Below are 14362 nucleotides of genomic sequence, written 5' to 3' on the forward strand. Positions count from 1 at the left end.
GGGCTTAGTTTTATCTTTAGAACATCTTTTTCCTTTTATGGCTCTTAGATTAGACTGAGGTACGTGTGAGGGGTTTTATAGTGGTAGAGAAGGGTTATTCCCATGAATAATGGATCATGAACTCTCAGGTAAGTATAAATTATGTTTTTTGCTCAGCCTCTAAGGGATTTACCGTACACTACAATAGTTTAAATTCATCCATATGTGATGTAGGCAATGTTCCCTGCAACATGCGCGGCAGCGCAGTTATTTTGTAGGCCCCGTGCATAGAGACAGACAGGCTGCACATGACAGGAAGCGGTGATAGCCTTGGATCACTTAACACACCAGAAAGAGCATAGCTCGCACCCACACCACACGGAAAGGTGCCGTCAGCAGATGAGGATGTGTCTCCTGAGCAGGGGTGGAAAACAGGTAGTGCAGTCGGTATCACTGCACCAGGGCCTGAGGCTGGGGGGCCACTCAGAGGTATGAAAAAATTAAAGTGTGTGTGCTATATTTTTTTTTATATTAGACCAAAACTGTTACAACTGCTGAGCGGATGTTCTCTGATTTCATGTCTGTATATTATGTAGTTACCTACAGTGTGCTTCTTTTAATTTTTTTTTGTAATGGCCATCTAGTATAAATAATATTATATAACTTGCATTGAACACATACAATTTGGCAGTTATGTGATGCAATGTAGCTTTGATTGATGAATGGCTGTCAGATGGGTAAACTTCTTCTGAGTCCTGTGTGTCAGACTGTCTGAATGAATAGGTATATAGCTGCAAATAACCAGCAGTCTCAGCTCAGCCCCAGGGCAGGACGGTAGAAAGCTACTGTATATGTGTAATCACTCTGCAGGGGTTATTAGCAATGGGCACTTGTGCTTTAACCAACTGAAGCATTTTATTTTTGCTTTACAGCTACCTTTCAAGCACATTAAAGCACATACATATTGCACTGTTTTTTTGTTTTACCACATTTGCATCTGGCTGCAGCAGAAACCAGGACAACTTACTAGGGACAACCCTGCAACAAAATATCCTCTAGTAGTAGATTTTAGCAGTGTTCATATAAAATGTGTACAACCTGACAATATATATATATATGTATATATTAGTGTTGCACACAAGCGGTACCGAGCCTGCACACAGAAAAAAGTATTGCTCACAATGAAAAAAAAAATTAGAGGGAACATTGGATGTAGGACATGCACAAATGGACAATGATAGGATCCAAACAGTTTATTGATAAATTGACAGTAGGATTGGTTCTACATTGGTGCAGTAAGAATTCACAGTGCTGGCCATTTAAAACAAGCGCATGTATGTTAAAATATATTGAGCAGTGCTCATGCATATCTATTAAGTGCGTTGACATTTAATAAAATAAACCATATGCAAACAATGTGTAACTGACAAACTAACGTGAATTCTGGTCATCAGTATGTTCAGGATTTATATGTTATCCGGGTATTAAGAAATAACGGTTTAAATTTTAGTTTTTGGTCATAAAATTTGGATCCTACTAATAAGTATATCAACATGGAATTTTGGTTTTGAGAAGTTAAGAGGGAACATTAAGAAACGACCCTGGATTATATTATTACAAATGATATTATATAAACAAAATTATATACAAAGGATATCAAAACTCCACACAACTTTAATGAAGTTGCACCTTTTGGAAGTGTAAGGGAAAACAAGCCAGATCATTTATCACCTTTAAAACAACATCTAGTAACCAACAATATTTGAGTGAAAAACAGATGTTTAAATTATTGAAAAAATAATTTAAAACAAAGCTATCAATGCACTGGTTCCATAACGGTGTAGAAAAAACAAAATTTATGCTTACCTGATAAAATTTCTCTTTCTCTTGTGGTGTATCCAGTCCACGGGTTCATCCATTACTTGTGGGATATTCTCCTTCCCAACAGGAAGCTGCAAGAGGACACCCACAGCAGATGCTGTCTATATAGCTCCTCCCCTAACCCCCACCTCCAGTCATTCGACCGAAGACAAGTAAGAAAAAGGAGAAACTATAGGGTGCAGTGGTGACTGTAATTTTAAAAATAAAAACACCTGCCTTAAAGTGACAGGGTGGGCCGTGGACTGGATACACCACAAGAGAAAGAAATTTATCAGGTAAGCATAAATTTTGTTTTCTCTTGTAAGGTGTATCCAGTCCACGGGTTCATCCATTATTTGTGGGATACCAATACCACAGCTTTAGGACACGGATGAAGGGAGGCAAAAGGCAGGAACTTAAATGGAAGGCACCACTGCCTGAAAGACCTTTCTCCCAAAAATAGCCTCCGAGGAAGCAAAAGTATCAAATTTGTAGAATTTAGAAAATGTATGAAGCGAAGACCAAGTCGCCGCCTTACAAATCTGTTCAACAGAAGCCTCATGTTTAAAAGCTCATGTGGAGGCTACCGCTCTAGTAGAATGAGCTGTAATTCTTTCAGGAGGCTGCTGGCCAGCAGTCTCATAAGCTAAACGGATTATGCTTCTCAGCCAAAAAGAAAGAGAAGTTGCTGAAGCCTTTTGGCCTCTCCTCTTTCCAGAATATACAACAAACAATGCAGATGTTTGACGAAAATCCTTAGTAGCTTGCAAATAAAACTTTAAAGCACGAACCACGTCAAGATTGTGTAACAGACGTTCCTTCTTTGAAGAAGGATTAGGACACGGTGACGGAACAACAATTTCCTGATTGATATTCTTATTAGATACCACCTTAGGAAGAAACCCAGGTTTGGTACCAAAACTACCTTATCTGCATGGAAGATCAGATAAGGGGAATAACACTGTAAGACAGATAACTCTGAAACTCTTCGAGCCGAAGAGATAGCTACTAGGAACAGAACTTTCCAAGATAAAAACTTGATATCTATGGAATGCAAAGGTTCAAACGGAACCCCTTGAAGAACTTTAAGAACTAAATTTAAACTCCATGGCGGAGCAACAGGTTTAAACACAGGCCTGATTCTAACCAAAGCCTGACAAAACGCCTGAACATCTGGAACATCAGCCAGACGCTTGTGCAAAAGAATAGACAGAGCATAAATCTGAGGAGACAAATCTGTGTAGTCCCCATCCCACTGATTGAGCATGCAAAGTTGCAGTGGTCTGAGATGTAGGCGGGCAAACGGAACTATGTCCATTGCCGCTACCATCAGGCCGGTCATTTCCATACACTGAGCCACTGACGGCTGATAAGTGGAATGAAGAGCACGGCAAGAAGTTAGAAGCTTTGATATCCTGACTTCTGTCAGAAAAATTTTCATTTCTACTGAATCTATCAGAGTTCCTAGGAAGGAAACTCTTGTGAGAGGGGAGCGTGAACTCTTTTCTCTGTTCACCTTCCATCCGTGAGACCTTAGAAAGGCCAGAACAATGTCCGTATGGGACTTGGCGATTTGAAAAGTCGACGCCTGGATCAAGATGTCGTCTAGGTAAGGAGCCACCGCTATGCCCCGCGGCTTTAGAACCGCCAGTAGAGACCCTAGAACCTTCGTAAAGATTCTTGGCGCCGTGGCTAATCCGAAGGGAAGAGCCACAAACTGGTAGTGCCTGTCTAGGAAGGCGAACCTGAGGAACTGATGATGATCTCTGTGAATCGGAATGTGGAGATAAGCATCCTTTATGTCCACGGTAGTCATATATTGAGCCTCCTGGATCATAGGGAGGATGGTTCGGATTGTCTCCATCTTGAAAGATGGGACCCTGAGAAATTTGTTTAGGATCTTGAGATCCAAGATTGGTCTGAACGTTCCCTCTTTTTTGGGAACTATAAACATGTCTGAATAGAAACCCTGCCCCTGTTCCTCCCTTGGAACTGGGTGGATCACTCCCATAACCAGTAGGTCTTGAACGCAACGTAAGAATGCCTCTCTCTTTATCTGGTTTGCAGATAGTTGTGAGAGGTGAAATCTCCCCTTTGGAGATGAACCTTTGAAGGGATCTCTTGCCCAAGCTTGATTGAAGAGAGAAAGTCTGCCCCCTACTAGATCCGGTCCCGGATCGGGGGCTACTCCTTCATGCGGTCTTAGAGGCAGCAGCAGGTTTTTTGGCCTGCTTCCCCTTGTTCCAAGCCTGGTTAGGTCTCCAGACTGGTTTGGACTGGGACGAAATTTCCCTCTTGTTTTGTATTAGAGGAAGCTGAAGCTGCGCCACTCTTGAAATTTCGAAAGGAACGAAAATTATTCTGTTTGGTCCTTAACTTATTGGACCTATCCTGAGGAAGGGCGTGACCTTTTCCTCCAGCAACATCAGAAATTATCTCCTTCAGACCAGGCCCGAATAGGGTCTGTCCCTTGAAGGGGATGTTAAGAAGCTTAGACTTTGAAGTAATGTCTGCTGACCAGGACTTAAGCCATAGCGCCCTACGCGCCAGAATGGCAAAACCTGAATTCTTAGCCATTAGCTTGGATAAATGAAAAACGGCGTCAGAGATAAAGGAATTAGCTAACTTAAGAGCTTTAATCCTGTCTAAAATCTCATCTAACGGGGACCTGTAGAGCCTCCTCAAAAGACTCTAACCAAAAAGCCGCTGCAGCAGTGACTGGGGCAATGCATGCAAGAGGCTGGAGAATAAAACCTTGATGTATAAAAATTTTCTTAAGGAGACCCTCTAATTTTTTATCCATAGGATCTAGGAAAGCACAACTGTCCTCGACAGGGATAGTTGTACGCTTAGCTAGGGTAGAGACTGCTCCCTCCACCTTAGGGACCATCTACCACGAGTCCCGTATGGTGGCATTTATGGGAAACATCTTTTTAAAAGCAGGAGGGGGAGAGAACGACACACCTGGTCTATCCCATTCCTTAGTAATAATTTCCGAAAACCTCTTAGGGACTGGAAAAACCATCAGTGTAAACAGGCACTGCAAAGTATTTGTCCATCTTACACAATTTCTCTGGAACTACAACGGTTTCACAGTCATCCAGAGTCACTAAAAACTCCCTAACCACAAGCGGAGGTGTTCGAGTTAAATTTAAACGCTGTAATTTCAGAGTCAGACTGAAGCAACGCCTTCCCTGAATCTGAAATGTCACCCACAGATAGCTCTCCTGCCTCGGCTTCTGAGTATTCTGAGGGTATATCGGACACAGGTATTAAAGCGTCAGAAAGCTCTGTATTTGTTCTAGCCCCAGAGCTGTCTCGCTTTCCTTGTAACCCTGGCAGACAATACCTCTGAGAGGGTAGCATTCATAACTGCCGCCATGTCCGGTAAGGTAAAAGAATTAGACGCGCTAGATGTACTTGGCGTCACTTGAGCGGGAGTTATAGGTTCTGACACATGGGGAGAGCTAGATGGCATAATCTCCCTTTTTTCAGTCAGAGAATCCTCTGGAGATAAATCTTTAAGCGCCATAATATGGTCTTTATAGTTTATAGAAATTTCAGTACATTTGGTACACATTCTAAGAGGGGGTTCCATGATGGCTTCCAAACATATTGAACAAGGAGCTTCCTCTATGTCAGACATGTTTAACAGACTAGTAATGAGACAAGCAAGCTTGGAAAACACTTTAATAAATGTGAAACAGCAATTAAATAAAAACGTTACTGCACTTAAACTGCAAAACAGTGTAAAAATATAGTGACGTCTTTGAAATTTTTACAGTGTGTGTAAGGGACTAAAGCAACATTACACCCACTTGCAAATGGATGATTAACCCTTTAGGCCCCAAACCGGATTCAAAAAACGTTAAAATACAGTTAAACACCTTGCCACAGCTCTGCTGAGGCTCCTACCTGCCCTCAAATACGATTTAGGGAAGAAATAAACCCTCTATAGTGGTCCTCAGCTGCCAGAGGACTCCTCTAGGGAAGCTGGATGTCTCAGTCTGAAGGAAACTGCGCATTTAGAGTGAGAAAATAGGCCCCTCCCACCATGTACTGGATGCCAGAGGGGCCTTAAGAAAATACTCCTAGGAGTATCTGACTAGCCATGTGGAAAACTAGGCCCCAAATAAAGACTTATATCCCTCAGAGAAAAAAACGTCCTATTTATGAAACATGTAAACATTTTGTCACTAAGTAATATGAGTATTAACATGAGTATTACCCTGTTTTGTAAGCATGATCCCAGTCGCTGTTAAATCACTGCATCAGGCTTACCTCAATTACACAAGGCTGTGTCATCTCTCTAGAAATAAAAATACTGAACATACTTCAAAGCAGGTAATCTGCAGGCCGTTCCCCCAACTGAAGTTTTCCCATACTCTTCAGTTATGTGTGAGAACAGCAATGGACCTTAGTTACAAACCGCCAAGATCATCAACCTCCAGGAAGAATTCTTCTAATTTCTGCCTGAGAGAAAAACAGTACAACGCCGGTACCGTTTAAAAATAACAAACTTTTGATTGAAGGTAAAACTACACTAAGTCACCACATATCTCTTGATGCTTCCTATCTTGTCGAGAGCTGCAAGAGAATGACTGGAGGTGGGGGTTAGGGGAGGAGCTATATAGACCGCTCTGCTGTGGGTGTCCTCTTGCAGCTTCCTGTTGGGAAGGAGAATATCCCACAAGTAATGGATGAACCCGTGGACTGGATACACCTTACAAGAGAAATACAAATTACAGCAAATCACAAGACTTTTTTGTTGTGCTGTTTTGCAGTTCTGATACAGCTAATTATGGACAGCTATATAGAAGAAATATTAAGGTGCATTTTAAGTTCTGAGAACTAGAAATTGTCAGAGCTAAATTAAATGAAAAGGGGGAAAAAATAAGTAATGAAAATATATTGCAAAGTTCTTTTATTATGCACACCTAAAAATTTTATATAAAAATCTCAGGGTGTTTACTGTCCCTGTAATGTCATGGACGTACCCTGTACATCGCGTATCCTTAAAGGGACAGTCTAGGCCAAAATAAACTTTCATGATTCAGATAGAGCATGTAATTTTAAACAATTTTCCAATTTACTTTAATCACCAATTTTGCTTTGTTCTCTTGGTATTCTTAGTTGAAAGCTTAACCTAGGAGGTTCATATGCTAATATCTTAGACCTTGAAGTCCAGCTCTTTTCAGATTGCATTTTAACAGTTTTTCACCACTAGAGGGTGTTAGTTCACGTATTTCATATAGATAACACTGTGCTCGTGCACGTGAAGTTATCTGTGAGCAGGCACTGATTGGATAGACTGCAAGTTTGTCAAAGGAACTGAAAAAAGGGGCAGTTTGCAGAGGCTTAGATACAAGATAATCACAGAGGTTAAAAGTATATTATTATAACTGTGTTGGTTATGCAAAACTGGGGAATGGGTAATAAAGGGATTATCTATTTTTTAAAACAATAAAAATTCTGGTGTAGACTGTCCCTTTAAGGTGTTTTTGGCCCTATAATAGCGCAGGTCTTGCTGAAAGTGGAGAGATGCACTATTACAACTTGCCCCTTCCAGAAAGGCATCGGGCTATAGGGTGGTCTCGCAAACAACTGCAGGAGAAACACTATTTATCCCCTTCAATAGAAAACAATATCGGACTTATAGGATGTTGTAAAGGGGTTAAGGAGATTCATATTTGACTCAAAACAATTACCACTGACTGGTTTTCTTTTGTTTTTAAACTATATCATTTAGAATTTTCCTTGATGCGTCAGAGAATGTTTCTCCAGTCAAAAGCCTATCTACATGAACAATGTTAACGTATATACAGCAGAATGTTTCTGCAGTGTCATTACTGTTGATGTCACAATTCCACCAGGCTGTATGTGCATCCCATTGAGATAGTGCTCAATCATTCATGACATAAGATTCATGACATAAGATTTTGCAATGACCAGCACTGGATGAGAAGTGACATGCATTTTGCCACTTGTTGATCTTTCAAATGATGAAGAAATTAAAGTCCTTTGACTGGCATATCAAGTATATTTGATTAAAGCTGAGAATCTTTATGATTCCATATCAATCCGCTCAGCTGTTGTACATTTCAAGACCATCTGGTCTAAACCGGGCACAGTGCTTAAAAAACACACCTGTCATAAATAAATGTGATCTTTAAAAGGACCAGTAAACACAGTAGATTTGCATAAACAAATGCATGATAAAAAGACAATGCATTTGCACTTAGTCTGAACTTCAAATGAGTAGTAGATTTTTTTCTGACAATTTTAAAAGTGATGTCTATTTCCACTCCCCCTGTACCATGTGACAGCCATCAGCCAATCCCAAATGCATATACGTACCATGTGACAGCCAATCACAAAAGTATATACCTTTATTCTGTGGATTCTTGTACATGCTCAAAAAGTTTAAACATAAAAAGACTGTGCAAATTTTGTTAATGGAAGTAAATTGGAAAAAGTTATTTAAAATGGCATGCTCTATCTGAATAATGGAAGTTTAATTTTGACATGAGTGCCCCTTAAAGCGTTGAAAACTTATTTTGAAAATGACAAACAAAACACGAAGCTGAAATTAAACCTACATGCTCCCTAGAGAGGTCAAGACACAAATGATGTAACCTTGGTTTTCAAACGGTTGCAAATCAAATAGCTAGTTTAGGCAATTTGTAGCTTTTTTTCAGTCTTGGATGTCAGAATTATTTTTTTTGGCCTCTTTAGGTTGTGTGTGACAATTTTTTTTTTTTATTATAGCAAAGCAAGAGGTGTTTAATATCCTTTTAAGAAGTGGAGTGTATATGTCAATACTAGGAGATTACAAAGACCAGGACTCGCTTAAAAAAAAAAATAATAATAAAAATGAATGACTGGGTAAAAAGCCTCAGGGTGGCTAATAAAAAGCCAGCGGCACCTTTAAAAGAATGACAGAAATGTATGGTATAAACTGACCGTTGCGTTAACGTTTCCAAAACCTCGGGAGGAAAATGTTTAGACACGATACCAAGATATTTTGAAACAAAACATGTTGCCATCTACAAGATTATGAAGAATATAACCTAATGAGCATGACAATGATCCCAACCACACCACCTGGAACAGGCTAGTCAGAGTCCAGACCAAAATCCAAAGGAAAATCAGCTTAATGGCCTTTTGTGTGATAAGTCGTTAAAGAGGTCTTTCACAATGTGAAAGGATGTGCACACTCATTGAAACAAAATTGTTTATTTTATTCTTTACCTTTTAATGATTTTGTTCAAGGATAATATGAACCGTTTTTTTCCAATTAAATATGGTTGGTTACACTACGTTACTAAATTGAAGAACGTTCTGCCATGATTTCTGCCTTTACATCAACAAAAGTTGCAGTTTGTAGACTTTAGATATCTAGTGTATATTGGAGGAATGCCTCTCTCTGGGCTTCTGGTGCATATTAATGTATATATATAAAAAAAAAAACTTTATAAAAATTGAAGAGCAATGTTTAACACTTAAATATTTAATCAGTAACAATATCATGCTAGATTACGGATAGATAAAACATTTTTTGCAGCATCTCTCCTGCTTTAATGCTTTCATTTTTTTATTTAAAAATTGCACTTGATAGAATATTTAATAAATTTATTTAATGTTCAGTGGTATTTTCTAATCTCAGCTTTCCATGGACCTCAATTAGGCGTTTACATTTCAGCTGGTCATAAGGCCATCAAAAAGATACAAAATTTACACAAAGAATTGTTAAACAAAAAAGGGAAATACAACATTGGAAATGCAGCCCATTTTTGAATTGTTAACCAAAATATAATGAATACAAAACTGCTGATGGATTTCAAAATCATTAATATCAAAAGCATTCTTCAAAAAAAAAAAAAAAATTCTTCAACATTCTAGTTTCACTTTTAAAACAGAAGTATGGACTTTTTTTGGATACAGAATTAAAATTGGCCAGGTTGAAACAGCAACACCAAATATAACTGATTGTGAACATAAGGTTATACATTTGCCAATAATACTGTTCTATGAACTCCTGAGAACAAACACTCTATTGTTTGATAATGCAGGAACAGGATTTAAAAAGTTAACCTGGAATACAATGAAAGTAATGATCCAAACTATGCTAGAAAAGAAGACCCTCTGGAACTAGTGTCCTGTTCTTACTTGGCTATACTAGCTCACAGTAAGCTTTCTTCTTCCTATGGAGTTACGTAATATTTAATACTTTAGGTTTTACTATAAGCTTTATTCACTGTACAAAGGACTAAAAACAAACATATGGAATGTACCAAGTCAGTTAACTGAATTAATGAAAGAAAAATGGATATGAATTCATACTTCCCATAATTAATATTTACTGGCTCAGGGAATGTTCACCAATGAAGAGTTTTCGTCTTCAAGAGAAAGACAGAAACCATAAGCACCAACTATTTTTTTATGTGGTACAACATGCCTCCTTTTTCTACCAGATAATGTTAATATAAAGTGAGGGATGCTTTGTTGGTGCAACTCAGGGAAATGAGCTGAGACAAGGAAAGTATTTGATTCGGCTCCCCCTAGTAGCAGCCACCAACAAAGGTCTACTAGTAAATCCAAACGTTAAACAAGAAAAAAAATGCTTAAAGGAACACTGAACCCTAATTTACTCTTATTATAATTTTTTCTTCGTTCTCTTGCTATCTTTATTTGAAAAACAGAATTTATGCTTACCTGATAAATTACTTTCTCCAACGGTGTGTCCGGACCACGGCGTCATCCATAACTTGTGGGAATATCTCTTCCCCAACAGGAAATGGCAAAAAGTACAGCAAAAGCTGTCCATATAGTCCCTCCTAGGCTCCGCCCACCCCAGTCATTCGACCGACGGACAGGAGAAAAATAGGAGAAACTATAGGGTGCCGTGGTGACTGTAGTTAAAGAAATAAATTAATCAAACCTGATTAAAAAAACCAGGGTGGGCCGTGGACCGGACACACCGTTGGAGAAAGTAATTTATCAGGTAAGCATAAATTCTGTTTTCTCCAACATTGGTGTTTCCTGTCCACGGCGTAATCCATAACGTGTGGGAACCAATACCAAAGCTTTAGGACACGGATGAAGGGAGGGAGCCAATCAGGTTACCTAAACAGAAGGCACCACGGCTTGCAAAACCTTTCTCCCAAAAATAGCCTCCGAAGAAGCAAAAGTATCAAATTTGTAGAATTTGGCAAAAGTGTGCAGGGAAGACCAAGTCGCTGCCTTATATATCTGATCAACAGAAGCCTCATTCTTGAAGGCCCATGTGGAAGCCACAGCCCTAGTAGAGTGAGCTGTGATTCTTTCAGGAGGCTGCCGTCCGGCAGTCTCGTAAGCCAATCGGATGATGCTTTTCAGCCAAAAGGAAAGAGAGGTAGAAGTAGCTTTTTGACCTCTCCTTTTACCAGAATAGACGACAAACAGAGAAGATGTTTGTCTGAAATCTTTTGTTGCTTCTAAATAGAATTTTAAAGCACGGACTACATCCAAATTGTGTAACAAACGTTCCCTCTTTGAAACTGGATTCAGACACAAAGAAGGCACAACTATCTCCTGGTTAATATTCTTGTTGGAAACAACTTTTGGAAGAAAACCAGGTTTAGTACGCAAAACAACCTTATCTGAATGGAACACCAGATAGGGCGGAGTACACTGCAGAGCAGATAACTCAGAAACTCTTCTAGCAGAAGAAATAGCAACTAAAAACAAAAACTTTCCAAGATAACAACTTAATATCTATGGAATGTAAAGGTTCAAACGAAACCCCTTGGAGAACGGAAAGAACTAAATTTAGACTCCAGGGAGGAGTCAAAGGTCTGTAAACAGGCTTGATCCTGACCAAAGCCTGAACAAAAGCTTGAACATCTGGCACAGCTGCCAGTCGTTTGTGTAACAAGACAGATAAAGCAGAAATCTGTCCCTTTAGAGAACTCGCTGATAATCCCTTATCCAAACCTTTTTGGAGAAAGGAAAGGATCCTAGGAATTTTGATCTTACTCCATGAGAATCCCTTGGATTCACACCAACAGATATATCTTTTCCATATTTTATGGTAAATTTTTCTAGTTACAGGTTTTCTGGCTTGTACCAGAGTATCTATCACAGAATCCGAAAACCCACGCTTAGATAGAATCAAGCGTTCAATTTCCAAGCCGTCAGCTGGAGAGAGACTAGATTTGGATGTTCGAATGGACCCTGTACAAGAAGATCCTGTCTCAAAGGTAGCTTCCATGGTGGAGTCGATGACATATTCACCAGGTCTGCATACCAAGTCCTGCGTGGCCACGTGGCTATCAAAATCACAGAGGCCCTCTCTTGTTTGATCCTGGCTACCAGCCTGGGAATGAGAGGAAACGGTGGAAACACATAAGCTAGGTTGAAGGTCCAAGGCGCTACTAATGCATCTACTAGAGTCGCCTTGGGATCCCTGGATCTGGACCCGTAGCAAGGAACCTTGAAGTTCTGACGAGACGCCATCAGATCCATGTCTGGAATGCCCCATAATTGAGTCAACTGGGCAAATATCTCCGGGTGGAGTTCCCACTCCCCCGGATGGAATGTCTGACGACTCAGATAATCCGCCTCCCAGTTTTCCACTCCTGGGATGTGGATCGCAGATAGGTGGCAGGAGTGATCCTCCGCCCATTTTATGATCTTGGTCACTTCTCTCATCGCCAGGGAACTCCTTGTTCCCCCCTGATGGTTGATGTAAGCAACAGTCATGTTGTCTGATTGAAATCTTATGAATCTGGCCTTTGCTAGTTGAGGCCAAGCCCTGAGAGTATTGAATATCGCTCTCAGTTCCAGAATGTTTATCGGGAGAAGAGACTCTTCCCGAGACCATAGACCCTGAGCTTTCAGGGAGTCCCAGACCGAGCCCCAGCCCACTAGACTGGCGTCGGTCGTGACGATGACCCACTCTGGTCTGCGGAAGCTCATTCCCTGGGACAGATGATCCTGGGTTAGCCACCAACGGAGTGAGTCTCTGGTCTTCTGATCTACTTGAATCACTGGAGACAAGTCTGTATAGTCCCCATTCCACTGTTTCAGCATGCACAGTTGTAATGGTCTTAGATGAATTCGCGCAAAAGGAACTATGTCCATTGCAGCAACCATCAACCCTATCACAGTTTTGACTTTCTGACATCTGTCAGGAAAATCTTAATTTCTAAGGAATCTATTATTGTCCCCAAGAAAGGAACTCTTGTCGACGGAGACAGGGAACTTTTGTCTATGTTCACTTTCCATCCGTGAGATCTGAGAAAGGCCAGAACGATGTCTGTGTGAGCCTTTGCCTTTGAAAGAGACGACGCTTGTATCAGAATGTCGTCCAAGTAAGGTGCCACTGCAATGCCCCTTGGTCTTACAACCGCTAGAAGGGACCCGAGTACCTTTGTGAAAATTCTTGGAGCAGTGGCTAGCCCGAATGGGAGAGCCACAAACTGGTAATGTTTGTCCAGAAAGGCGAACCTTAGGAACTGATGATGATCTTTGTGGATAGGAATATGTAGATACGCATCCTTTAGATCCACGGTAGTCATAAATTGACCCTCCTGGATTGTAGGTAAAATCGTTCGAATAGTTTCCATTTTGAACGATGGCACTCTGAGAAATTTGTTTAGGATCTTTAAATCCAGAATTGGTCTGAAAGTTCCCTCTTTTTTGGGAACTACAAACAGATTTGAGTAAAACCCCATTCCTTGTTCCACGGTTGGAACTGGGTGTATCACTCCCATTTTTAACAGGTCTTCTACACAATGTAAGAATGCCTGTCTCTTTATTTGGTTTGAAGATAAGTGAGACATGTGGAACCTTCCCCTTGGGGGTAGTTCCTTGAATTCCAGAAGATAACCCTGAGAAACTATTTCTAGTGCCCAGGGATCCTGAACATCTCTTGCCCAAGCCTGAGCGAAGAGAGAGAGTCTGCCCCCTACTAGATCCGGTCCCGGATCGGGGGCTACTCCTTCATGCTGTTTTGTTAGCAGCAGCAGGCTTCTTGGCCTGCTTACCCTTGTTCCAGCCTTGCATCGGTTTCCAAGCTGGTTTGGTTTGCGAAGCATTACCCTCTTGTTTAGAGTTTGCAGAGTTGGAAGCCGGTCCGTTCCTGAAATTGCGAAAGGAACGAAAATTAGACTTATTCTTGGCTTTGAAAGGCCTATCTTGTGGGAGGGCGTGGCCCTTACCCCCAGTGATGTCTGAGATAATCTCTTTCAATTCTGGCCCAAAAAGAGTTTTACCCTTGAAGGGGATATTAAGCAATTTTGTCTTGGAAGATACATCCGCTGACCAAGACTTTAGCCAAAGCGCTCTGCGCGCCACAATTGCAAACCCTGAATTTTTCGCCGCTAATCTAGCTAACTGCAAAGCGGCATCTAAAATAAAAGAATTAGCTAACTTGAGTGCGTGAACTCTGTCCATAACCTCCTCATACGGAGTCTCTCTACTGAGCGACTTTTCTAGTTCCTCGAACCAGAACCACGCTGCTGTAGTGACAGGAACAATG

This window comes from Bombina bombina, chromosome 1 (genome assembly GCF_027579735.1).
Source record: "Bombina bombina isolate aBomBom1 chromosome 1, aBomBom1.pri, whole genome shotgun sequence".
In the NCBI taxonomy this organism is placed as follows: domain Eukaryota; kingdom Metazoa; phylum Chordata; class Amphibia; order Anura; family Bombinatoridae; genus Bombina; species Bombina bombina.